Genomic DNA, 26,759 nt, shown 5'->3' on the forward strand with positions numbered 1-26,759 from the left:
ACTTTACGTCAACTGGATCTAGCATTCTTTTTCGTTGCTAATAAATATTTAATTCTTCATCTCTTTGGCATTAATTTCATTGCCATGACTGTTGTTTTTATACAAATTTTGGTGATGTTAACTACACACAAAACGAACAGTGAATGCATGCTACGAATATATCGCCATTCTTATGTTTTTTTACCTATTCATGTAATAATAACTATACAGAATTATTTTACTTACATGTTATGAAGAGACCTATAAAATTAATTAACGTATTCATTTAGACGTTTATGTTATTACACTATATTATTATCATATTTTTCCTGTTATTACTATTATTATTATCGGATCTCTCCCGAAATACGTATATTTCTAGATACGTGCCTGCTGGTGGCGACACCTGTCAGTTTCTTGAAGTATCTGTAAACAATAAAGTATCGGAGTATAAATCCTACACGAGCTAGTACGAATATAAGTTCCAACGTGACCATGATATAGATATACAGAATAATGTTCCCATTTTTCGAGTGTTTGTAAGCTTGAAGCTTCAATGAGAAAACATGAAGGAAATCTGTCCTCTGCACGATGTGAAAGTTTGTCTGTTTCATACGGCGAAACTCTATGCGAGTATTATCCGAAGAAACATGATCTGCTCAATAATTCAAAGCAATACTGGCATACCGCAAGCTGTCCCTCCCGGAAAAAAGCGAAGGTGTTTAGATATGTAGGTAGGTCAAAATTGACACAAACTGTATTTACAACCGAAATGAACACAAAGAGGCATTTACAGCCATAATTAACACTAATGATATTTACAGTCGAAAAGAACGCATGCGCTATTTACAACGGAAGTAGGACACAAGTTTTATTTACAGCCAAATGGACACATACGGAAATTACAGCCATCAGGACACAATTGGTATTTACAGTCAATATAAACAAAAACAGTGTTTGTAGCCACGATTGGCACAAAGCCTATAAAGGCTTTTGATCAAACACACGTTATTTCTTCACCAAGGAAATGCACCCCTCCCCCCACTTTCCTCTTATTAGGGAGGAAATAGGATTTGAATTTAAAATTTTGGGTGCGTCAGCATCACTTAGGCTATTTTGCACCCGTCACTTACCATAACTAAAAGAACGTAATTGCAATGTCGTGTTACTAAAATATTAAGACTTTCATTAAAATCTGAGGCTGTAAAGGGGCACTAATCACATAAGGACAAAAAACAGGCAACACACAGAATTATACTGGCCATAAGGGCAGACGCCGAAGCCTCGTTAGTCTGCAAAATGAAGTCCAGGGTGTACTACGTGGCAGGTCACCCCTTACACCCCAAAATACGATTTGAGCCCTCCTGGATAATAGAGGAAATGGTCAACTAGGATAGAAGGTCAAAATGAAAAGAGAATATAGGACGAAGAGACGATGTATTAATGCTGAAACGAAAACCTGTAGTCCAAGGGCAATAACTTCAATAAGAAAAGAAAATACGAGCTTAGATTTCTCTTACCTCTGGTACTAATATCACAGATTTCCTGATGGTGACCGGTATGAGTGTCGTCAGCGGGGGGACAGTGGGGACGCGTCCATCCAATGATCCGGTAAAAATGCATTATGTATATGAGACAGTAGACCTAGTGGCCGGGTTCACAATCTTCTTTTGGGGCTCGTGGGGCTCGATCGCCTTAATGGATTTCTCTCGTAAGGCGCAGTGTTGCCAACTCCTTACCCGAAAAAATCACCAAGGTTGTGGCGCTCGTCGTAGCCTTTTATGATGTATATTTTGAGAGCAGTGTTGGCAACACTGTGGGTTTACTGTAGCCTTTTATGAGGGGGGGTTTATTGCCCTCTGTTTACATCTGGCAACACTACCGTAGATTTTTTGACAGTGTTGTTAACCTACTGGGTTTTTTCACTGTAAATTTTTATCAAAGGACCCGAGGGGTCCATGTATTTTTTATGTCTGGCAATACTGTTGGGGGCCTAGTGTTGGCAACACTGTGGGTTTTTACTGTAGCCTTTTATGAGGGGGGTCTATTGCCCTCTGTTTACATCTGGCAACACTACCACTATTCATACTTTTTCTCACATATAGGTGTACGTGATGAATCACCAAACAGATTTTTCCTAAGTCATGAATTGGAGGGTTCTATGACAACCTATATTAATTCTCGTAAGAGAACAGAAAACACACACACACAAAAAAAAACAATACTGTGGTCACTACAACAAATAGTCTTCTTCAACCCCAATCCAACAACCCAAAAATCATCCTAACTAGAACCATGTAACTATCTGCCATCTGTTAGAGGTTTTGTGAACTATGTGGTGTTTTGTTTGTGTGTAAAAAAAAAATGCAATGCTTTTTGCACTTGGTTATCATCACCTAACATGTTATTAATTGTTTTTTAAAATTAATTACAACTGAAAACTAATAATTAATATTATCTAAAGTTACTAATTAATATTATACAAATAATTGATATATTTTTTTTTGTTCTTGTTGCTAGTGTTGGGTAATTACAGTTGTTGCAAAATATTAGCTCTCGCGTATGGCAGTTTCTGAGTTTGGTTGGGTATATATAGACGAATCGAAATTTTACTTGTTATGTTAAATTGTATGTTAGGGTACATGGTAGGAGAAATCATTGTATATTAGAGCGCTCTTTTAATGATTTGCTTATAACTGCATACAGGCAGCCGTAAATTTAGCATAAAATATCCTGATCCTGTTTCTTCTAGCATGTGCGACGTTTGTTGTGGTGGGCTTCTTGGGGGAAATGTGATTCTCCCATGATGTCATCTGACTTACTAGTATATGCGATACGAAGAACAGGTGTGTATGTGGCTTACTAGGATTAGGCTCATGGTAATGAGGTCCTAGTAGCTGAAACGTTGTCGGGGTATTTTGCAAAAATTTTCCTTAAACAGTTAACAAATATAATATATATTTTTTTTAAATTCAGACATTAGATGGATTTTACAAATATATTTTTAAAAAAATAGGTTAGGTAATTGTGGCTTCTACAGCTCGCCAAGCAGGGTGCTCTTGCATAAGCTCTTATCAGTCTGTAAGTCAGCAACAAGCAACCTGCGCTAGAGGTAGATGCTCTTGACATCATGAAAAATGAAAGCTTTTTCACTGTAAATTTTCATAAAAGGACCTGAGGGGTCCATGTATTTTTATGTCTGGCAATACTGTTGGGGGCCTAGTGTTGGCGACACTGTGGGGGCACTGTAGCTTTTTATGAGGGGGGAGGGTTTATTGCCCCCTTTTTATATTTGGCAATTTTATTGGATGTTCCTTTTTTTGAGGCTCGAAATTATTATTTGAGGCTTGAAATCATTATTTGATGCTCGTCGGTGTTGCCAACCCACTCTACAAAAATTCTACTATATGATCTTTCACTGGCTAACCTAACCTAACCTAACCTAACCTAACCTAACCTACTCTAACCTAACCTAACCTAACCTACTCTAACCTAACCTAACCTAACCTAACCTAACCTAACCTACTCTAACCTAACCTAACCTAACCTACTCAAACCTAACCTAACCTAACCTAACCTAACCTAACCTAACCTACTCTAACCTAACCTAACCTAACCTAACCTAACCCACCCTAACCTAACCTAGCCTAAAGCAAGGAGCTGGCAACCTTGCTTGAGGCTTGCCTAACAGTGCATAAAGCAAGGTTGCTAACCTACTGGTATTTTTGCCATAACTTTTTACAAAAAAGAGAGAGGAGAGAGAGAGAGGGAAGAGTTAAACAACCGACAGCCCACCTACAGCTTTTTTTTGTCTAACCTAACCTAAAGCAAGGTTGCCAACCTACTGGTACTTTTGCCATGGCTTTTTACAAAAAAAAGAGAGAGGAGAGAGAGAGGGAAGAGTTAAACAACCGACAGCCTACCTACAGCTTTTTACAAAAAAAAAGAGAGAGGAGAGAAAGAGAGGGAAGAGTTAAGCGTATTATCTGCTTTCATGTCAGATTTTACCAACCTGTGAGCTGTAGTGTTTAGGTGACAAGCGACCTGCTCAAATATGAGTTGGCAGCACTGACTTATAAACCCATTGGGTTCTCTTGGCATGTTTTTTCATGATGTGTTGCTAGGCTATTGAGCATCTTGGCGTATACAATGTATATATTTTGAGAGGGGGGTTATAGCTTTTTTATGCTGTACGAATACTGGAAGCTTGACAGTGACAACCAACAGAGTAGGTAAACCTACATCCAGGAACTGGCAACACTAGTTTCTGACAGTGAATTTGAAATAAAATATTAAACAAAATACATGAGTAAGCACTGTGATTACAAATAGTACCAGTGTTGTGCCCCCAACTCCAACTGGGCAACTGGGGGAAATAATTGTACAACAATTTGTACCTAATTGTACAACAACTTGTACCTAATTGTACAACATATACACAGACATAAAAGAGAGAGCCTTCCCGCAACTTACTTCATGTACAATTTATATGATTTTACAACTGTGAAAAGAAAGCATATGTGTTCTGTATGCACACATTTATTCTTATTTTTCGAAGTTGAATGAAAGCTCATGTTTTTACGCTCTCGTAATACTAACCTTGCTCCACTGATTTTAAATTGCTTCCATCCGCTTTTTTTTCTGTGTTATTTCCGCATGTATGCAACATTTGCTTTCAATAGACAGAAGGAATGTTAGTATAGCAGGCTCCGAGTTTACAATTTATTAAATTAAACAATAATTTATGTAAGAATATACTTGTACTTACCGAACACAAAATAATAAAAAGCACATGTGAATGTTTGCGTGTACAAAATGCTAATTAGCGAGAGTTAATTAAGCAAGGCAAGTAAAAGAAGCAAAATAGAACAACATATGGCGGCGTGAAAATATGTAAAAAATTCGATTCAGAGGTGGATCGAATTAAAGTTGGGGGATATTTTGCATTTTTTCCCTATAATGTACAAAACATTTACCGTACATAATCTTTTCCATTTACAACAGTATAAAATAAGAGGAATGTGTGACAATATCCATATTAATTAGGAAAGTATGTTGTATGCTAGGTTAGCTAATTGTGTCTTCTACAGCTTCACTGTATAGAGGGAAGATGGAAAAAGAGAGCTCTACGGAAACTGACGCTCTTAACAATATTGAACGCCCCGTGAAAATTATATATAAATAAGGCATAAGCGTATTATCTGCTTACATGTCAGATTTTCCCAACCTGTGAGCTGTAGTGTTTAGGTGACAAGCGACCTGCTCAAATATGATACTGTTGACAATATTGAACGCCCCGTGAAAATTACATATAAATAAGGCATAAGCGTATTATCTGCTTTCATGTCAGATTTTCCCAACCTGTGAGCTGTAGTGTTTAGGTGACAAGCGACCTGCTCAAATATGATACTGTTGACAATATTGAACGCCCCGTGAAAATTACATATAAATAAGGCATAAGCGTATTATCTGCTTTCATGTCAGATTTTCCCAACCTGTGAGCTGTAGTGTTTAGGTAACAAGCGACCTGCTCAAATATAATACTGTTGACAATATTGAACGCCCCGTGAAAATTACATATAAATAAGGCATAAGCGTATTATCTGCTTTCATGTCAGATTTTCCCAACCTGTGAGCTGTAGTGTTTAGGTGACAAGCGACCTGCTCAAATATAATACTGTTGACAATATTGTACGCCCCGTGAAAATTATATATAAATAAGGCATAAGCGTATTATCTGCTTTCATGTCAGATTTTCCCAACCTGTGAGCTGTAGTGTTTAGGTGACAAGCGACCTGCTCAAATATAATACTGTTGACAATATTGAACGCCCCGTGAAAATTACATATAAATAAGGCATAAGCGTATTATCTGCTTTCATGTCAGATTTTCCCAACCTGTGAGCTGTAGTGTTTAGGTGACAAGCGACCTGCTCAAATATAATACTGTTGACAATATTGAACGCCCCGTGAAAATTACATATAAATAAGGCATAAGCGTATTATCTGCTTTCATGTCAGATTTTCCCAACCTGTGAGCTGTAGTGTTTAGGTGACAAGCGACCTGCTCAAATATAATACTGTTGACAATATTGTACGCCCCGTGAAAATTATATATAAATAAGGCATAAGCGTATTATCTGCTTTCATGTCAGATTTTCCCAACCTGTGAGCTGTAGTGTTTAGGTGACAAGCGACCTGCTCAAATATAATACTGTTGACAATATTGAACGCCCCGTGAAAATTACATATAAATAAGGCATAAGCGTATTATCTGCTTTCATGTCAGATTTTCCCAACCTGTGAGCTGTAGTGTTTAGGTGACAAGCGACCTGCTCAAATATAATACTGTTGACAATATTGAACGTATATTGTATTGTATAGGAGACTAGAAGCATATAATTTGGCGAAAAAAAAACCAAGTAAGGTCATAGAAAATAGTTAAAAAAAAAAGTGAACAATTATATTTTGCATTGCACAGCATTAGGTATTAAATAACATACCCCCAAAAATCTCTGCATTATGCGTTCTGTAAAAAATTGCCCTACGTGCCAAATTGCTGTGTCAAGTAAACATTTTCAAAGACACTGTCGTACTTGTGTGCCGGGAAAGCGAATATGTGCAACCAAATTGTGCTCTAAGTGTGGAATAAATTTTACTATTGATAACTTCAAGCGACACCAGCTTACTTGCAAGAGCACTGGAACATCTCTACCGCAACCTTCCAAGCGAAAGGTAGAAGTAACCTCCCTCGATGCATCGCCACCTGCCAAACGCGTCAAGCTGGCGAAGAAAGCAGACCGAATTGCGTTTGAGCATTTATTAGAAGACTTTAACATAACATCAGACAGCTTCTGCGATGTGCGTAGTTTTCTGGAGAGCGAGCGAGCTAAGATAATATCCATCCTCAACGATGCATTGGCTACATACTCCACTAAATTCTATGCTGTGCTATGCTGCAAGTATAAGAAACCGTCTGATGAAATATATAAATTCTTCCATGCCACAAAAGCAAAAACACTGCATCAGGCAGATATCACTGACCTCGACAGCATCTACGACAAGTTTGTCGAGGAGTTTGTGGCAAAGCACGAGGAGCATCGGGCTAAAGGCTCGGGCGGTTCGCTGTGTGGCGACCCCCACGAACTTTGTCTGAAACTTAGCAAGTCCCTGCCACTGGCAGGGTCTAGCTATATTGCCCTGCCACCCGAGGTTGAAGCAGGGAAAGCTGTTCTCAATATTCAGAACAAAGACACCAAATGCTTCCTCTGGTCGGTGCTGGCAGCATTGCACCCTGTTCACTGGAAAAACAGTCCACGCCGTGTTGCACACTACAAGCAGTATGAGTCGGAACTGGAGGATGCAATGGCCGGGATTGCCTACCCTGTAGAAGTCTCACATATTCGCAAGTTTGAGGTTCGTGCTCGTGACTTGTTGGGCCTACAATTAGCCATCAATGTTTACGGTCTCACCGAGAACGAAAATGAGGTCCACCCCATCCGGGTGAGCAACGTGAGCAACAACAACGAGGTACGAGAAATCAACCTCCTGCTCATCAAGGACGAGACCCATCACCATTACACCCTTATCCGTTCCCTCTCTCGGCTTGTTTCGAGCCAACGGAGCAAAGGCAAAACCCACGTCGAGGTGTGTCGCAGGTGCTTGGCTACATTTCATAATCGAGAACAGCAGGATTACCGGCGCATCAGAGGACCCAACATTGCTGCTGAGAAGCTAGCTCGCCACATGTTCTACTGTGGTACCAACGAGCCTGCACGAATTATCCTGCCCGAACCTGGTGCAGTAGAGTGCTTTCGCATGCACAGTGCTATGGTGAAGCATCCTGCCTATATTGTAGCAGACTTCGAGGCCTTTCTTCAACCTCTGTCTAACTGCGAGCCCAACCCCGAAACATCCTCTACCATTCCTTTCCAAATCCACGAGGCCTCCAGTTACTCCTATGTTGTGGTGTGGCGAGACCAACATATTGCCTCCGAGCCCTATGTGTATCGCGGTCCCGACCCGGTCAAACACTTCCTGGAGAGAATGCAACAGGAAGCCATCAAGATAGGGAAGGTGCTGTTGGCCCCCAAGCCCATGCTGCCTCTGTCTCCGGAAGACAAGCATCAGCACGAAATGGCTCTAAATTGTCCTGTTTGCAAGTCGGTCTTCACTGACGATAACAAAAAGGTCCACCACCATGACCATTATGGGACCGGAAGCTACATTGGCCCGTGGTGCAACAGATGTAACTTGAGAGCCAGGGACCCGCGCTTCATACCGGTCTTTTTTCACAATGGCTCGGGATATGATTTCCATCACTTGGTCACACATCTAGGGTACGACAATGCGAGAATCAATGTCCTGGCACTGAACGAGGAGCGTTATATTAGCATCAGCAAGTGGGTGCCGATCCCCAACTCAAGCAGCAGCATCGAGCTTCGGTTCCTCGACTCTCTGAGGTTCCTCCAGGCAAGCCTCGATGCTCTTGCTGGGAAGCTCAGAGACGACCAACTAGCCATTACCACATCAAGTTTCCCGAACTTAGATGTCGCACTCATCAGACGTAAAGGGGTCTACCCCTACGAATACGTCACAGACCCTTCCAAGTTCGAAGAAGAGTTGCTGCCTCCCCAGGATAAGTTCTACAGCCAGCTGAGAGGTTCAGGTATTACCGACGAGGAGAACAAGCATGCTCAGTCAATGTGGGTCAAGTTGGGTTGCCGAACTTTCGGTGATTACCACGATGCATACCTGAAGCTTGATGTGACGCTTCTTGCCGATGTGTTCCAGGCGTTTCGGGCGACTGCGATAAATATTTACAACCTGGACCCTGTATATTTTTACAGCCTTCCTGGACTGGCATGGTCGGCCATGCTCCTGCTGACTAAAGTTAAACTTTCACTTATCTCCGATAATGATATCATGCTTTTCATCGAGAGAGCTATCCGGGGCGGCATGGTCCAAGTGTCGCAACGCTTCGCACACGCCAACAATCACCACATGGCCACTGGTTACGACCCCTCCCAACCATCAAGCTACATCATGTACACTGACGTGAATAATCTTTACGGGCACTCCATGATGCAGCCACTCCCAACAGGACAGTTTAAGTGGGTTGATCCTTTATACCACGACATCGAAAAAGAGTGCGACGAGTTTGGGTTTTTTGCCGAGGTGGACCTTGACTTCCCCGAGAAGCTGCAGGATACATTCTGTGACCTCTCGCCTGCTCCGGAATTGAAGCGTCCACCTGGCTCGGATCAACCGAAGCTAGTCATGGACTTGGAGCCCAAAAAGCATTATGTGCTACACTACCGGAACCTCCAGTGGTTAATGCAGCAAGGGGTCTCGGTCAAAGCAGTTTACCACGTGCTCTTGTTCAGGCAGTCTCCATGGTTGAAGCCGTACATCGAACTGAACACCAACCATCGCACTGCTGCCACTTCGGAACTTGATCGCGATTTTTTCAAATTAATGAACAATGCGGTATTTGGGAAGACCATGGAGAATGTGCGAAATCGCGTTGATGTGAGGTTGGTGACGAAGAAAACACAGTGTCGTCGACTTGTTGCAAGCCCGCTGTTCAGGTCTCGAACAATTTACAACGAACAGATGTCTCTGATTCACATGAACCGGGGCAAGGTGCTACTCAACAAGCCCATCTATGTGGGAGCTGCAGTTTTGGATCTGAGCAAGTTGTGCATGTTCGAGACATATTACGGCATACTACGTGCACACTACAACCACAATATCTCGCTCCTCTACACAGACACAGACAGCTTGGTGTACCATGTTCGCACGGCCGATGCGTATCGTGATATAGCCAAAGTTCCAGCTCTTGTCAAGCTCTTCGACACATCGGGCTATCCCCAGCTAAACCGGTATGGAATTCTGCCCCGGAACAAAAAAATACCCGGCAAACTCAAGGACGAGAAAGACGGGGATGTGATTGTGGAGTTTGCTGGACTTCGTGCCAAAGCCTATGCGATCCGGGCTGAGGGTTCTGTAACAAAAAAGGCAAAGGGTGTAAGCAGGCAAGTGGTTCGGGAGCACCTCAAGTTTGAGGATTACCTCGAGTGCCTCAGAACAAAATCGCCCATTCTACAAAAAGAGCATCGTATCCAAAGCGTCGATCATGTGCTTACAACTAATATTGTCAGGAAAGTTGCTCTGGATGCACACGACGACAAGAGGTGTATTCTTGAATGTGGGGTTCATACACTTCCGTGGGGCCACTATCGCCTCCAAACTAGTAAGACCTGCCCAGAGTGTAACAAAAAGTAATAGGCAATGCGAAAAAAAAAACAATTTTAATTTACTTCCACTTCCTCGATTACATGCATTCATGGCACAGCAAAATTAAACTTCTGGAAACTGCTAATTGCAATTTGTACTTATATATATAAAATTCCACATTTCTTATTGTGTGTTATTTTTTTTTTATTTATTTAAAACTGTTCAGTCACTCTTTCATTCTTGACGTCATACACAAATGTTTTCTCTGCAATAAGAATGACACTGCACAGAGTATCTGCAGGCAAGGCATCGTGGAACTCGCATACAATCTTGATGTTGGTACGATCGTTGACCACCACTTGCTTCCTCTTAGATGTGTTGATGACGGTCATGGGTCTCCGTGCTTTGAATTCGCTGGGCGCGTAGTACACGTCCACGCTTCCCTCGGTCACGCGTTTGTAAGCCGTGTAAGCTTCGTAAAGTTTGAGGTAATCGTCTTTGGTCATGTCGAGGTTGTAATTCTCGCGCGGGAACACTTCGTTCCTACCGTTCTTCAGATAAACGTTCTTGATCTTGCAGTCGTCGAACTTGCTGGAATCTTTTTCCTGATCGTTATCGCGTCCGGTCTGAAAAAGCACTACGACGAAATCTGGCATGTCGAACTGTATGTTGTTGAACTGCGTCGTCACTTCGAATTCCATGTGACTTCCCGACGCCATCTTCTGCACGCACTGGTAACCGTGAAAGTGAATCGGCACCTGCGGACTTTTCAAGATCTCCGCTTTGTACTTGAGGGCGTAGTTCGTTTCGTATTCCACCACCGGCATTCTCAATTCCATGCTCCGGATGACGCATTTCGCTGCTTCGGGTAAAGTGTTGGCTATCGGCGTGGTGCCGTCCGGACCCAAAGTAGCGTATCGCATCAGTGCGTCGTTGTCGTTGGCCGCTCTTCGAAACGTGATCCTCAGTCCTCCCTTCCACATGATCTCCTTGTAGTCCGAGAAGAAACCAGGCAGCAGACGCATGGGAAAGAGCACCGTGTGACTTCTCGTCGATATTTTGGTCCCGGCTTCGAATCCCCCGGCCTGGTAGTACGCTGCGTCCGTTTTGGATAATTTCAAGGTTCCCACTGCCGTCGACGTGATTCCTGGATAATCTATTCTGTCGATGACGGTGTTGTGTTTCCTCACCTCCACCTGCGAGAACAGGTGAGGCACGAAGTTGTCCACGAGTATCAAGTTTGCTGCTGCGGAAAACGCGTCTCCGCTTTCCTTCTTCACCACGTCGAATTGAAGGTAGAGGTCCGCTCTGTGAGGATGAATAAACCCGTCGCCTACGTCCACGTCGTATTCGATCTCCCTGTTCGCTTCGTTCAGATTGGCGAACGTGCGACGGTTGGGAGGGAAAGATTGCAATTCGTAACTTTCGATTTGCTCCATTTTACATGTATGGTTATTTATTATACGTTGATCTCCACGATGGCCGTCGTAGTGGCACCTGCGAAATCCACCACGTCTCCTTTCTCGTTCGTCACCACCAACTCTATGTCGTCTATGCGGTTGCGACATACTGGAAAATAGATCGGCGAAGAGGGCGTGTAGATGATCGGTTCCATGAACTCGGAACTTGGTTTGAAAGTGGCTATGATTACCGTCTGCTTGTGACTTCCTAATAATCCGTCCGAAGATTTCGTGATCATACCTTCCGCCACGTTGCAGTGTACGTTCAGAGTCTCTATGGCCAAGAATTTAGGAATGTTGGTTGCTACGTGCTTGATGCCAGCTTCGAGTTTTGGGTGGTTGTTCTCGAAACCTAAAAGTTCTCCCATGGTGCCCAGGTCCACGGTCTCCGTCGCGGATAGGATTTCCACTCTGTGCGTGACCGAATTTTGAGAAAGGTATGTGCCTTTGGGTAACTGAGCTTGCAAAGTGGAAAGATTGTATTGTCCTGGCGTGACGACGATGTGTTCGCTTCCGACGCTAATTTTGTTGTTGTGATGCGTAACATTAGGTATGAGGTACATGCTGTAGAATGCACGCAGAGCCACGGATTTAGGATAGACGATGTCGTCGTGCAGCGTGAGTTTCAAGATTGAAGATTCGCTCGTGAGATGGAACACGCCCATCCTAGTGATGCTGTTTGAGGTTCCACAATGCTTTCTGGAAATCCTCGATCGTAGGGTTATTTATTTTAGAGAGAAACGCGAGCACGGAGAGGCAGAGATGACCGCAGTTCACGTCTCCGAAATTTTGAATGCGTTCGTCGTTGTAGTATATAGAGGTTTTGTTTGTTTTCAGATAATGAATTAAATTTGTAGGTGGAACACCTCCGAAAGAATCGAAAACGAATGCTTTATCATCATTTTTGTGGTAACATATCCAATGCGTGCCTGGATTTTCTTGACCGTCCAAGTTGACTACTCCACATTCTCTTCTTTTAACGCTTGAAGGTAACGAGTCGGACATGAAAACTCCTCTGAAGTGTTTGATTTGTAACGGTTCGATCAGAGATTCAATGTCTCGGTTGGTGAGTGCTTCTGTTTCTTTTTTTTAAACTTTCTCATCACGCCCTTCCCCCCTTTCTTCTCCATGGCCAGGTTGTGACGTTTCTGTTCTTCCAACTCGGCCTTGTTCTTCTTCGAGTCGATGACGGTTTTCGCGATGGCGGCACTTCCGCCGGCCAAACTTCCAACGGCCCCCAATGCTGCTAGGATGGCCGGGATGCTGAATATGAAACCTCCGATCTTTAGCTGTTTCCGCGAACGCTGCAATCTTTTCAATTGAGGTGTGCTGAGCAGCAATTTCATTCCGTGTCCTTTCGACAAGCAAGAACGTTTCTTCTCGCGTTGTTTCTTGGTGAGTAACCCATCGAGGGCACCTAGATTTTTAAGATTGGAGTATGGTATCTGGTACACGACACCCTTGGGCTTCATGTTGATGCTCTATGTGTTATTTTCACGGTATGTTATTTATATATATATTCTGAGATTTTTTCTTGTGTAGTTTTTTTACGGTATGTTATTTATATACCCCACCCCAATTTTTGTTTCGTGTTCATGGCGATGGTGGTACCCAGTGCGGCGACCCGTTCACCCAACGATGCGTCTCTGCTCACGAACCTTTCGAAAGCTGCATGTTCCAATTTTTTGTCTGCTTCGTGACGTGCGTCCAGATCCGTCTGCGTGGTGTTGTAGGCGATGTCGTGATCTTTGCATGCCGCGTCCAACGGATTCACACCCTTGTCTCCTCTCTCCAATCTTTTCTCGAGTTTGGTACCCGGTCCGCAGTACTGGTAGCCAGGTAGATGCATCTCGAAAGGTAACTTGTTGATGATGTCGTTCACGAGTCCCTTTCCTTCGGCCACGTTCCAAAATTTCGGAGGCAGCGTGTTGATGATTTTGATCAGGTAACCTATGCCCTTGTCGTCGTTCACGATGAAGTTGGAAAGTTTCGTGCTGATCATGTCCACGATGCCAACCTTCTCGTTGTAGAAATTACGATTGCCTGCATTCTCTTCGCCGGCTATCACCAACAATCGGTCCACGAGTTTCCTAACGTCGTCCACCCAAACGAATTCTTTGGGTAACGTGTTGTAGCGTTTGACGCCGCTGCCTGTTTTGACCTGGTTCCAAATCGGTTTGATGAGATTCCTGTACTTCTCGCCGCTGCTCGATTTCACCCTATTCTGCGAGGCGTCGTTGTTCTGGTACAAGGCATCCGTCATGATCAGAATTTCCTTGTAACTTTGGTAATCTTCGTCGGTGTAATCTTTTGGCTGCTTTTTGGCAAAGAGTTCCCACAGTCCCACCGTACCCGGATACCTGTTCCAACTATCCTTGTCGCCTAAATTGACTTTAATGTCGTTGCCTTCGAAGGTCACCTTCGATTTCCCAATCTTCCACACCACACCGCCGCCTTCGCTGGTTTCCATGCTGGGATACAATCCGAACACTTCATCCTTGTCGAATTTCCCCGTGCTCAGGTAGTCTCGTGCCAAAGGTCCCAACTCGATTTTATCCGAAGACGTGCTGCCTATGGCTCGACGTCGTGCAGGTGCATCCTTCAGTTCGAACGGCGTCGAAGGAATGCTCGAAATGGGCGTGGGTACGGCGTAACTTTTAGCTGCGAGCGGTACGAGTTCGTTGATCAAATTTTTATTTTGTTCCGTGACACTTTTAATTTCTTTACCTAGACTGCTGATGGTATCGATCACGGGTTGATCCTGACGTTTCTTCTCTTCGTAGAATCCGCGATTCTCGGATTTCCAACCTTTGAAGCGTTTCGCGAGGTAATCGCGAAGCTTGAGATTTTCGTCTTCGATTTTTCGTTTCGTCATGACGTTATTTATACACGTCGTTTCTCACAACGTTGCAACGTTTAGAAAGTCGTTGATTTTGTTTCTGTATTTTCCGTCGTTGGGTTTCCTCGTCATGTCGATCGTAGCGAATCCGAAATCGTCACCGTTCCAGCAAGTAGAGCAGCAGCGTTCCGAAAATTGATTGTAGTTCATGTCTCCGCCTACGTAATCATCGTACGCGTGCTTGAGGTTGGTGTGATCTTGACGAAACAAACATATGAAATTAGCGTTGTCGCGCACTAACTGTTTTGGAATTTTGGAAAACGTTTGAGCTAGGTAAAAGCAATCCATTTCTTTGTGACGACCTTGCGTGAAAAAGTTGCGAATTTCATTTTGATTTTCCAGGATGGCGTCGTCGAACACAACGACTGAATTTTCACGACAATCGTCGAGTGGTTTTATTTCCGAAGCGAACGTTGCAATGTCCAGACCATCGTACAGTTTCATCAGTTGCTGGTATTTGGATTGCTCCAAACTTTTCGAGAACACGTACAGGTGCCTGTTCTTCCAATCTAACCAATTCGGTGCGAGGAGAAAATTGTCCACGAGCAGTGTCGTTTTCCCACATCCCGAAGGACCTACGATCAGACAGCGGATGCTGTCGGGAAGCAACTCGCCGTTCTTTTTTTTTCTCGTTTGACTTTCCAGATCCGGTAGACGCTTCACCACGTTCCACGTACTCACAAGATCACTTCGTTCGCGTCGATCCAACTTTTTTCCGGAAGTCCCAGCCATTTGACAAACAGTTTGTCACCTTTCCTACGCAATACTTTCTCGATGAGGTACGTGTCTGGGTGTTTTGTTTTAGAGAGTTCCTCTTCGTAAAATCTTCCTTTCAAAATCTCGCCGCTACTATCTTTTATTATATACGTGTGTCGGTTTCCGGGTAGAACTCGAACCACCGTAAAGAGTTCCGTGCTCCAATTTTTTGTGAATCCCTTCTCGAAGGTGCGTTTGAATTTGCTGATCCTCGCCTGGTCTCCAATTTTGTATTTAGCTTTTTTGCCGTGGGTGTGTACTTTGGACAGTAAACGGTAGAAATTAAACGCTGCTCGTCAGACTTGGTAACGTAAACTGGCTTCATACCTATCGTTCTGTGTACCGTATCATTATAGGTGTCGACGAGTTCCGGCAGGATGTCGACCCATTTGTAATTTCCCCGAAGCGTGAATCGTTTCCACATGTGTGTTTTCAAGGTTCGATTAAATCTTTCCACGATGCTGGCTTTGATGTGACTGAAGGTCGAATAATGTCGAATCTTGTGTTTTTGAATAAACTTTTGGAATACGGCGTTGTAAAATTCTTTACCGTTGTCCGTTTGCAGAAACCGTGGTTGTCTGCCGCCGCTTTCGCGAAAAATTAATTTGAATGCTTCCGTGACGCATGTTCCCGTTTTCGCCTTCAAAGGTAGAGCCCATGCGAATTTCGAAAATGTGTCTATGACGGTGAGGAGGTACTTGTTGCCCTTGTTCAATTTATGTACGTTTTTCAAATTGCCGCTACTCATCTCCACGAGGTCGCTTTGCCAGAGGTCGTCGATGCCCTTGGTTACCACAGCCAAACGTTCGTAGTTACGGCGTGCAGGTTTATGCAATTCTTCGACGATGGCTTGCCTAGACATTTTTTCTTAGAGATTACGTTTCAAGAGAAGCACAAGCGTGATGGGATTCAAAGAGGGTGGCACTTCGCTCGTGTTTTGAATGATCAGCTTATCGCCGGCACTCACGTCGAAAACGGTGAGATCTTCGTCTTCGTGTATTTCATATATGTTGCGCGTTTCGTTCCAACGTGCCAGAGGAATGTTTCCTGCTTTCTGGACACCACGATTCGATATCAAAGTCATGGTGGGAACGCTAGCTTTTCTACCGTGAGACCAGTACGAAAATTCGTTTATCTGAATCGTGCCATCGAGGAGAAACTTGTAGTACGGATGATAAGGATGCAACATGTACAGTTTGTTACCTTCGACGAACGTGGAGATTCTCTGTTGATTGGGTACGCTGTTGATTTCGATGGCTTGCAGAGAATGCAGTTTAGCGAATTTAGTGTCGACGCCGAGCAGATTACTGTGAACTTGTCCGAGTTTATTTTCGATGGGCAGCAAATGCTCGATTATGGTATCCGTTACGGCAGAAAACGACGGTTTGATTTTCACTTCCACGTTCAACTGCTTGTAGTTTTCGTTGAGTTCTTGCAACTTGGCACCGAAAGAGGCCAGCGTCGATTCCTGCGTGGATTCCAGCACTCCAACTTGATCTCTGATGTTGACGACAATGTTCTGAAGGTTCTCGACTTGATTCAATTTCGAGCTCTTCTCGGTAAGATCGTTCACGATCCTTCGCATCTCTGTAAACTGCGTGTGAAGGTCGGCGACGCTCTGCGAAGTGGGCAGCGTCGACACCAGCGAACTAATTTCGTCTCGAATCTGTTCCACGTTCGCCGTTTCCGTTTCTAGTCGTTTCAGCATTCGAGATATGTTTCTTTTCAAAGCGTGCAATTCTTTGGAGGTGGGGAGATTGGCCACCCTACTCTCGAGATCGCTCAATGAACTTTTGATGTCGTTCGAATCGGATAGTGCCGTCACCGCCGTTTTTAATTTTTCCAAATCTTCGCTCGAAGGCACGCTCGTCCGTAACGATTCCAAGTCACCCTGTATGTTGTCGAGTACGTGATGAAAATGAGCGAGATTCGTTTCGACGTTTAAATTTTCTAAATATTCGATCTTCTGCTGAACCGTGCTTAACGTGTCTTGAATGCTCGTCAACGCTCTCGCTTCAGCGTGAATATTTTTAATTTCTTCGTTGATCAATTCCAAGGACGCCTGAAGCTTGGCGATGGTGGTTTGAATGTGTTCGAAATCTCGATAGGCCTCCAATTGAATTTTTATGTTCGCGACGCTTTTACCGATGACCTGCAGTTCGTCCGACGATGGTAGGTTCGTCATTGTATCTTCCAAAGACTGCAACTTGGATTTAATTTCTTCCAACGTGCTGGTGAATTCTTTTTGTAATTTGGAAACAACGACATGCAAGCGTTCTGCGTCTATATCGTTCACGACGGTTTGAAGTTCAGAGAAATTCTTTTCTATTGCGGAAGTTCGTTCTTCGATTTCGAGTTTCAATTTTTCCAAATCTTCATTTTTCGATTGAAATTGCTGTAATTTGGCCAAATCATTTTGAAGCGAATCCACGCTCAACTGTATATTTTGAACGTTGTCGTAAGAAGGTACGTCGACATAATTTTTTATCAGCGTCTTCAGTTCGGAATCGATTTTCAGAATGGGGTCGAGACATTGCGTTTGGAGCGTAGCGATTTCCGACTCTAAACTTTTGTTTAAGGTCTCCTGCAAAGCAATCAAATCGGTCCTCAACTTCTTAACTCGAATGTCCAACATGAGAATCTCTTCTGCGTGGTCTACACGCTTGGTGTTGCCGAAAATGTCGTTAGGCATTTTTGGTTAACGGTTATTTATAATAGGATAAACGATTCGTAATTCTACAAAGAGAGGAATGAGTTTGTCGTAATCTCCGAGAAGTTCCATGTAAAGATAATCTCCTGCAGAAACATCGTACGTAATGTTAGAAAGCATCTTGTCGTGCTTGATTCGAAAAATATTCTTGCCGGTAGAAATTTTGATTTCGCCTGCGTTTTCCGGATTCACGGTGATTTGAAGTTTCCCGTCGATCGGAATTTCGTAGAAATGTAAATTGTTATTAAAAACATAAAACATCTTGCCCACATCGTTATTCAGTTTCGTCCAAATGCTGTTGAGATGAACAATCAGTAAACCATTGAGTTTAGATAATACGGAAGGTAAGAGGTTATTGGAATTTGGTGGTGCAGTCTCCATGTTGATCTGTTTGCGGAAGCCAAAAAGATTCATTGTCTTTGTTAGTTATTTAAGAATACGGTCAAAGTTTTTTTTTGTAATGACACGCAAAGTTTTTTTTTGTTTGCTTGCGTCACAATACAGGCACGCGCGCGCACGTGTGTGTGTGCGACACATTGTTCCCGAAAGAGGTTTACAAAAGTCACGATATATAAACATTTGGTCCCACAGTTGGAAAATTACGATAAGTTGCATTCAAAAGTTTCAAAATATCATATAGTAGAATTTTTGTAGAGTGGGTAGGCAACACCGACGAGCCTCAAATAATAATTCAAGACTCGTCGGTGTTGCCAATTCCTATTTGTAGGTTAGCTTAGCCAGTGAAAGATCATATAGTGGAATTTTCTTCGGATGGGTTGGCAAAACCCAAGCCTCAAACAAAACATCCAATAGTGTTGCCAAATATAAAAAGGGGGCAATAGACCCCCCTCATAAAAGGCTACAGTAAAAACCCACAGTGTTGCCAACACTAGGCCCCCAACAGTATTGCCAGACATAAAAAATACATGGACCCCTCAGGTCCTTTGATAAAAATTTACAGTGAAAAAACCCAGTAGGTTAACAACACTGTCAAAAAATCTACGGTAGTGTTGCCAGATGTAAACAGAGGGCAATAAACCCCCCCTCATAAAAGGCTACAGTAAACCCACAGTGTTGCCAACACTGCTCTCAAAATATACATCATAAAAGGCTACGACGAGCGCCACAACCTTGGTGATTTTTTCGGGTAAGGAGTTGGCAACACTGCGCCTTACGAGAGAAATCCATTAAGGCGATCGAGCCCCACGAGCCCCAAAAGAAGATTGTGAACCCGGCCACTAGGTCTACTTGAGACATTCCATGTCAAAGTAGATGATTTATTATTAAATGCATTGCAATGCTATTACTTTATCCTATCTTGTAAGTGAACATTCTAAAATTGTCATTTGCATAAAAATTCAAGTATTATACATAATTAAGGTAGAAGGTATTTTACATGTTGTTCGTTCATTTTAACTTTTTGATTTACTTGTGTTTTATATTGTGTCCTACCTGTGACACCAAAAAACAATGAATCTCTTCTTTAACTGTTACACGTCCCATTCAACTCCACTAGAATATTCAAAGGTCTCCTTGTCTTAAGTAACTTATTCCTAATCATTTGACAATTCACAGAAATAAAAATAAATTTCTTATTAAGTGCAGAGGCAGTGTTTCGTCTGTCCCACCTGTGACACAAAATTGCTCGCTTACAGCTGCAAATCTGGCAAAGAATTTTAAGGGTAGTTATGATTAATCAACGTCCTCCTCCGTGCGGTTTAAGCCGCTGTGTTTTGGGCTCCAACTGCGGGACGGCATGGGTTCGAGTCCGCCTGGGTTCTCGGCCTGTGTACAGGACCGGTGGCAATCCACCATCGTGAGAAAATTGTGGAGCTACGAGTGAGTAGTGCAACCAGGTCTCCTATAACGACTGGGGGTTCGCCGTGCTGACCCCACGCAGTGGCGTACGCAAGGGGGGGTTTACGGGGTTTAAACCCCCCCCTTGAGCTTGTGAAATATTATGAAAAATGCTGTGGAAAAAATTTTAAATGGCCAATTTACCACAGTCAAAGATCTGGGACAATACTATTACTACATCTACTACTACTACTACTACTACCACTAATAATAATAATAATTTGAATTATTATTTCCATGTAGCATGGAGAAAAGCACAGCATTCCAAGCACACGCGTCTTTCAGAGTGATGCCTTGAAAATAAGCACAAGTTCTTGAAAGTGAAATATGAGGGTAACTATGATTTAAAAGAGAAATAAAATGTTTTGTATTTCAGTTGCAACAATGTTCAATACTCTGGCGTACGCAGTTTTTTGGGGGGGGAGGGGCCGGAATAGTAAATGTGGATAACACATGGCTTCGTTTTGGAGGGCAGGATGCATAATAAAATATTTCGTATTTTTGGAGCTTTTCAGTCTATTAACATTGTATTCAAAGACAAAAATGGTAATCGGGACTCACTTTAAAAGAGGTTTCGTATTTACACATTTTGATTTTTTAAAGTTCTTAACGGATTTTTATTTGAAAATTCTGATTTTCTCAAAATTTTGGTAGGGGCTGTAGCATCATCGGTAGAGGCATGCATATTTCGTTTTTGACAAAAAGAAAACGAAATTTGAAATAACACATTGCAATGTTAAATTTTAAGGTTTCTGAATGGTGCGAGGTGCATTTTTCTACCCTGTCTTGTCACGAAATGATGCGAAATGAACTGCAAAATGCGAAATAGACTCTTAAACACGAAATTTACCGTTTATATACCGACGCGACACTTTCTGAAGTCTGAAGTATCCTGTGTGTTATGCAATTCACGGAAAATTGATTAATTTTGCTGTAAATATTTTTGAAAAGCAAAAATGGACTCCTCTATACAGGAATAAACTTAATATTCTGGTAATGATTTAATGTGCTATTAGAAGGGATATGTTTATTTTGTGTCATAGTGCAGTTTTTAAATCATTCACATTTTTAAAAACAAAATGTAATTTTATATACCGCTTTTTCACCGCTATAACAGCGAAATTTCATTTTATTTACAGCTTTTGAACCCGAAATTGACTCTGTTTTTATACTGAAATTTTGCTTTTTTATTTACCAAAAGTATGTGCCTCTAACCATCGGCCATGCCTCTACGTACGCCAGTGTTCAACGAACATGCATTTTTTTTGTGTGAACAATGAGAATTAACTAAAGAAAGTTCTTGGTTCGTTGTTAGAGGCTAATGTATAGACAAAGGCTAGGCGGACAAGAATACAGTCACCAGTCTGCCTTCCCATTGTATTATTTACCGCAGCACGTTTGAATGTCTCTCTTTAAAATGTCTCACCTTGTTGACTAGACAATTATTCAAACGAAAATAAGCTTATTGGAAAATGTTTTGTTGGTAAGAACAGCGAGACAATCCAGATGTGAATTATCGGGGACATTTATGCGGGGAAGAAGCCGGAAAAATTCCAACCAATTTCGGGAATCGAATCTGGATCTCCCGCGTGATTGTCAGATGCTCTACCGACCAGACCACCGCAGCTTCTTGGATGAGTTCCATACTTTAATTATTTCAATTTATTTTAATATATTTTCTTGTTTTATGGATTTTCTTCACCCTTAAAATGTCTCACCTCGTTGACCAGACAAAAAACAAAAACAAAAACAAAAAAATGCCCCCAGGATTTGATAAAAATTGAATGATTAGAAAGTAATTTCTTTCTATTGTTTTCATAAATGGTATATTTATGTAGATCTCTACTACATAATAGTAGTAGTGGTATTAGTAGTATTATTAGTAGTAATTCAGCTAATTAATTAATTATAAGTATTATTAATTAATTATTATTATTATTTAATTAAAAAAAGGTAAAGTGTTCCCCTGTGCATAGCACCACGCCATGAAGGCGTATAGGGGAAATATGGCATATATTATTTAATTAAAGTATAATAAATCAAAGGTAATGTGAATTTGGAGAAAGTTTTAGAAATAACCCCCCCCTTGACGAAATCCTGCGTACGCTACTGACCCCACGTCACCCCACGTCTCCAAACCTCTAGACAGGATTGTGGATGGGAGACTGGCAGTCGAGAGATCTGCCTAGGCCCTTCAAGGGCTGTCGAGCCACGTGTTATTATTTATTCTTATGTGTAATCAACAGTGTTAAGTTTCATAATTATTTGCACAGAAACCGTAAGAAAAATGTTGCTTAACTATTATTAGAATAGTTACTTTAATACAATGGCGGCGATTGGGCAGCGTGGGGGCAGTTGCCCTCCATTTTTTAACCTTTGCCCTCTCACTATACTAAACCTTATCTGCAAAGGAAAAATAAACTGTCCTCGCCCCCAAGTTTTAGCCAGAGGCGCAACCATGATTTTTTGTCTGGGATGGGCAAGTACCAGGATAAACGTACCAATAATAATAATAATAATATTAATAATAATAATAATAATAGTGGTAGTAGTAGAAGTATCAAAGACGTTATTATCCTCAAAAATTACGCAAAAAAGGGGTAGAAATCGGTGCTAAAGCATTTGTTTCGAACAAACGATTTGAAATATTTTTTCGACACCGTCAAATTCGCATTAGCTAATAATGAAAAACAAGCACAGAAACTGTATTCTTCAATGGCAGAAAATGCATGATAAATGCAATGCGATGATAATTATTTTTTTACATAACATATATAACTTTCATGTACAACATATGTTTTACAGATATGCAACACGGAGCGACAAAAAATAAGAAAATACATATGCAACATGCTAACACTAAATTGTGTACGTATTCAAAGTTCATTCACTACATAGAGGCGTTGCGAATACGTAGGGCGAACTAAAAAAGACGTACATTGTGAGGGAAATGCGTTTCATGTTGTCCGGCACAGTGCGAACTTCACAAAAAAAGTGCTAAGAGTAGATCGGAACGTTTCCTGAATCATTTCCAAAGTTGTTTGTTGAATTTGCCCCGTGCCTGACAACTTGAAACGCATTTCCCTCACCATGTACGTTTGTTGAGTTCGCCCTTTGTATCCGCAACGCCTCATATATACAATATATATTATTGAGCAAGAAAATTTCTATATCCAATTTTTGAAACTGAAAACAATATTGATTTAATAGGGCGCAAGGAATATCACGGGGCGCCTTGACACTCTCTCTTATATTTCGTTTTCATTTCTTCCATGGCTGACTCCCACCGCTCCTAGCTACGGCTCTGAACTTGACGAGACTTGAGAAAAGCAGGGATTGCCAGAGTAGCGAGCAAGAAATTTTTACAGAATGTATTTTTATTTGCATAATATTTGAAATCGATGGGGGCAATTGTTTCTCTGTGCCCCCCTACAGGTGCCCTTGGCCGTCAACGTTTTTGCACCCCCTTGCCCCCCTAGAACCGACTTCCATCGAAGGTTGGGGGGCAACGCCCCCCCCCCTTGTGGTTGCGCCACTGCTTCTAGCACCTTGTTCATCCGCTCCCCAGTTTAGGAACCCAATCTCCGCCAGTGGTTTAATATAAAAAATGTTATCTGTGTGTCCCACCCGTGACAAGGAATGTCCCACATGTAAAATATTGGTGTGTTGTGCACATAAAAGTACTGTTCAACGTTAGAAAGCTGTTCCAAAGTACTGGAACAATGCTTGAACAGTACTGTTAACTGCAAACGGGAAAGGTGAGAGGTGTGCTTGGTTTCGATAATGCTATGTAAAATTAAGCACAAAAGGAGAAAACCTGTTCATAAGACGAGCTACTGGCGTACGCAGGAGTTTTTCACCGGGATGAGCTGGAATTGTATTGGTGGATAGTACATAGCTTCGTTCTAGATGTGGCGAAATACATAAAATAAAATATTTCTCATATTTTGATGTTTTCACTCTATTAAAATTGTAATCAAGACAAAAAGAGTAATCAGTAGTCACTTTAAGTTGGGTTGCATTTACACATTTCGTCTTTTTTTTCGAGTTCCTTGCTGAATTTCATTTCGAAACTTTTATTTTTTAAAATATTCGGGAGGCGTTGTAGCCCTCCTGTGAGAGGAGCATAAGAGTACTACAACGGAAAATACCGTGCCGTCACCGGTGACATCTAACGTTGCGAGTGGGAACTATCTGCGTAGATTCAATACATTTAATTTCAACCTTTCCCGTTGAGATGTCGCTGAGTGTAACGTTTGGAAACGCAGAGACGACAATTTTAGCGTTCTACCAGGAAGAGCAGGAGAAGGAACTTGCGATGGGCATGGCCGTCTTCCTGTCCGTCCGTGTCCGGAAACTTACAGAGCCACAAAGATGAAATTTGATGAAGTGATGGACATTATTTAATAACAAAACGCAAGAGACTGAGGAAAGCTTGGGAGAAACTCAGCCAGAAGTTCGAACACGCGACCTCACGATACCAAAAACCCACCTCGCCCAATATCTTGAGCCGGCCCTCGGAATTATGGTTGCTTTTAAACACGCAATGTAAATATTTAAAAACTTCTGACAAATTGTGTGGTAATATTGAAAAATAACACACTTACCTTACTGCCTCTCAATCCTAGGTGACATGCTGAACGAAACTTCACTCCTGCAAAATTAAAAATATATATATAGTTTCAAATTAATATAAAAGAAAGCAATCAATATTTGAGTAATAAAGAATTAAAGTAGCTGTTCTTAAAATAGCATGGTCCTGATGCGTACACACAGAAATCAAAACTAAGTGAACAATCAAAATTCAAATATATCAGCACTTTCAGATACGCTCCGATTCTCTGAATATCTCATTCCTCTCCCTCCTTCTTTCTTCGGCATTTTCTCTTTCTGTGTCTCACTTTGTCTTCTCTTTTTCTTAGTTTCTTTGTCTATCAATTGGCTCTCCCTATGACCTCCTTCGATAGCCTTGGTTAGATTCGTTTTATTCCCGATTCAGAACTTCCCAATTCAGGAACTATGGAAATTCCAATGAATACAATGCCATTTCAGAAACTGGTCTTTACCAGTGGATATTTCAGTGAAAATGTCTTCCCAACTCATGGCGTCCTACTCATAGCCTCATGACCTAACCTAACCTACAAGCAAAATATCTGCAATGTACTCAAAATATATTAGAGGAAAGAAGAAAACTCCACGCAAAGTAAACTACTTTTTCTGCAAATGAATATATGTGCGCAGTATTTTCGGGTAACGTGCAGTAACGATAAGAACCTCTCAAAAACCGGTCGTTTCCTCTTCCCCCTTCCCTCCCGAGGCAGCGGTTCCTGAGTTGGGAACATTCCACGTGAAAATGTCGGTTCCTGAATTGAGAAATTTCGTAGTTCCTGAATTGTGAACTTTCGTAGTTACTGAATTGAGAAATTTCGTAGTTCCTGAATTGTGAACTTTCGTAGTTACTGAATTGAGAAATTTCGTGGCTACTGAATTGTAAAACTTTCCTAGTTTCTGAATTGGGACGTCCTGAGTTAGGACATCACCGAGGAGAACAGGAGTGTGCATGAGAGGGAGAGAGTTTGTGAGGGGAGGGAGGAGAGATGGAAATAGTATAACACAGAGGGGAAAGAAAGGAGAATAGTATAAAACTATAAATACTATAAAAATATAAGTTTTGAGGGAAGACCCGTTCAGAAGCAAGAGAAGCAGTATGAAAAGGCAAACGAATCGTAGAGAGAAACAGTGTTACGCGGAGATAGAGGAGAGAAGGGGAAATAAAATCATAGAGTGAGTAAATAGAGGGGAGCAAAACGAAAACTGTGTGAGAGGGGAAGGTAGGAGATAATTTAATAGAAAGAGAGAGAGAGAGAGAGAGAGAGAGAGAGAGAGAGAGAGTGGAGAAAAAGATTGAGGAAGAAAGAGAAGATTTATTCCCGATTCAGGAATTCCCAACTCAGGAACTGGTTCATACCAGTTGGATATTTCAGTGAAATGTCTTCCCAACTCAGGACGTCCTACTACAGAGCATTCCGTGACATTCGCTACGAGACTCGGCAGCAAGCGGCCTGGCGGTCAGCGGCGGGCCGCTTGCCGCCGAGTCTCGTAGCGAATGTCACGGAATGCTCTGTAGTTGCCTCGGGGGAGGATGAATTGGCGTTTGAAATAGTTGACATTTTGTTTTACGCATCTGTGCTACGCACAACAGGCTATTGCCCTTTTACAGCGCACACGAAATTTGCCACATTTGGAAATATATATATAAAAAATATGTACAAAATTTTAAAATAAAATCATACATGTGCGTCTGCGTTTTTAAAAAATACAAGTAAAATTACGAAGTATATCTGCAGCTGTCTGTTAAATTGTGTTTGAACTTAGGAAATTGGGACAATATGTCCAGGTGTATACTTTCTTCTCAAGAGAGCCATTTCTGTGGATATTGTACAGTCACGGACCCTTCTGGGATGTAATGATCCCATTGAAACTCAATAGGGTCGTTACAATCGAGAAATGTTCGTGACTGTACTATAGAAATATGTATTTGAGTGGTCAAGGAAGGGTGGGCAGGTGGGCTAACAACTGATACAGATGCCCCTGTTATACTTATAATTAGTGCGGTTGGAAAGCAAGAAAAAATGGAAGAATATTTCACCTCCGGTGGAGAACGTGCCCTTTGGGGGGGGCGGGGGGCGGTTACTACATTAATTCCCGAACCTAAAGCGCCCCAGACCCCAAGTTTTTAAGCCCTTGTTTATCTGTAATGGCGTCTTCAAATGGCGGTCATGACGAAGATTCTATTCCTGGAACCTGTTAGTTCATTGCGGTTATTATGACATCTTATTTTCACCTAATTTGCAGCTTAT

Source organism: Lepisma saccharinum, chromosome 24 (genome assembly GCF_977018435.1).
Source record: "Lepisma saccharinum chromosome 24, izLepSacc3.1, whole genome shotgun sequence".
NCBI lineage: Eukaryota > Metazoa > Arthropoda > Insecta > Zygentoma > Lepismatidae > Lepisma > Lepisma saccharinum.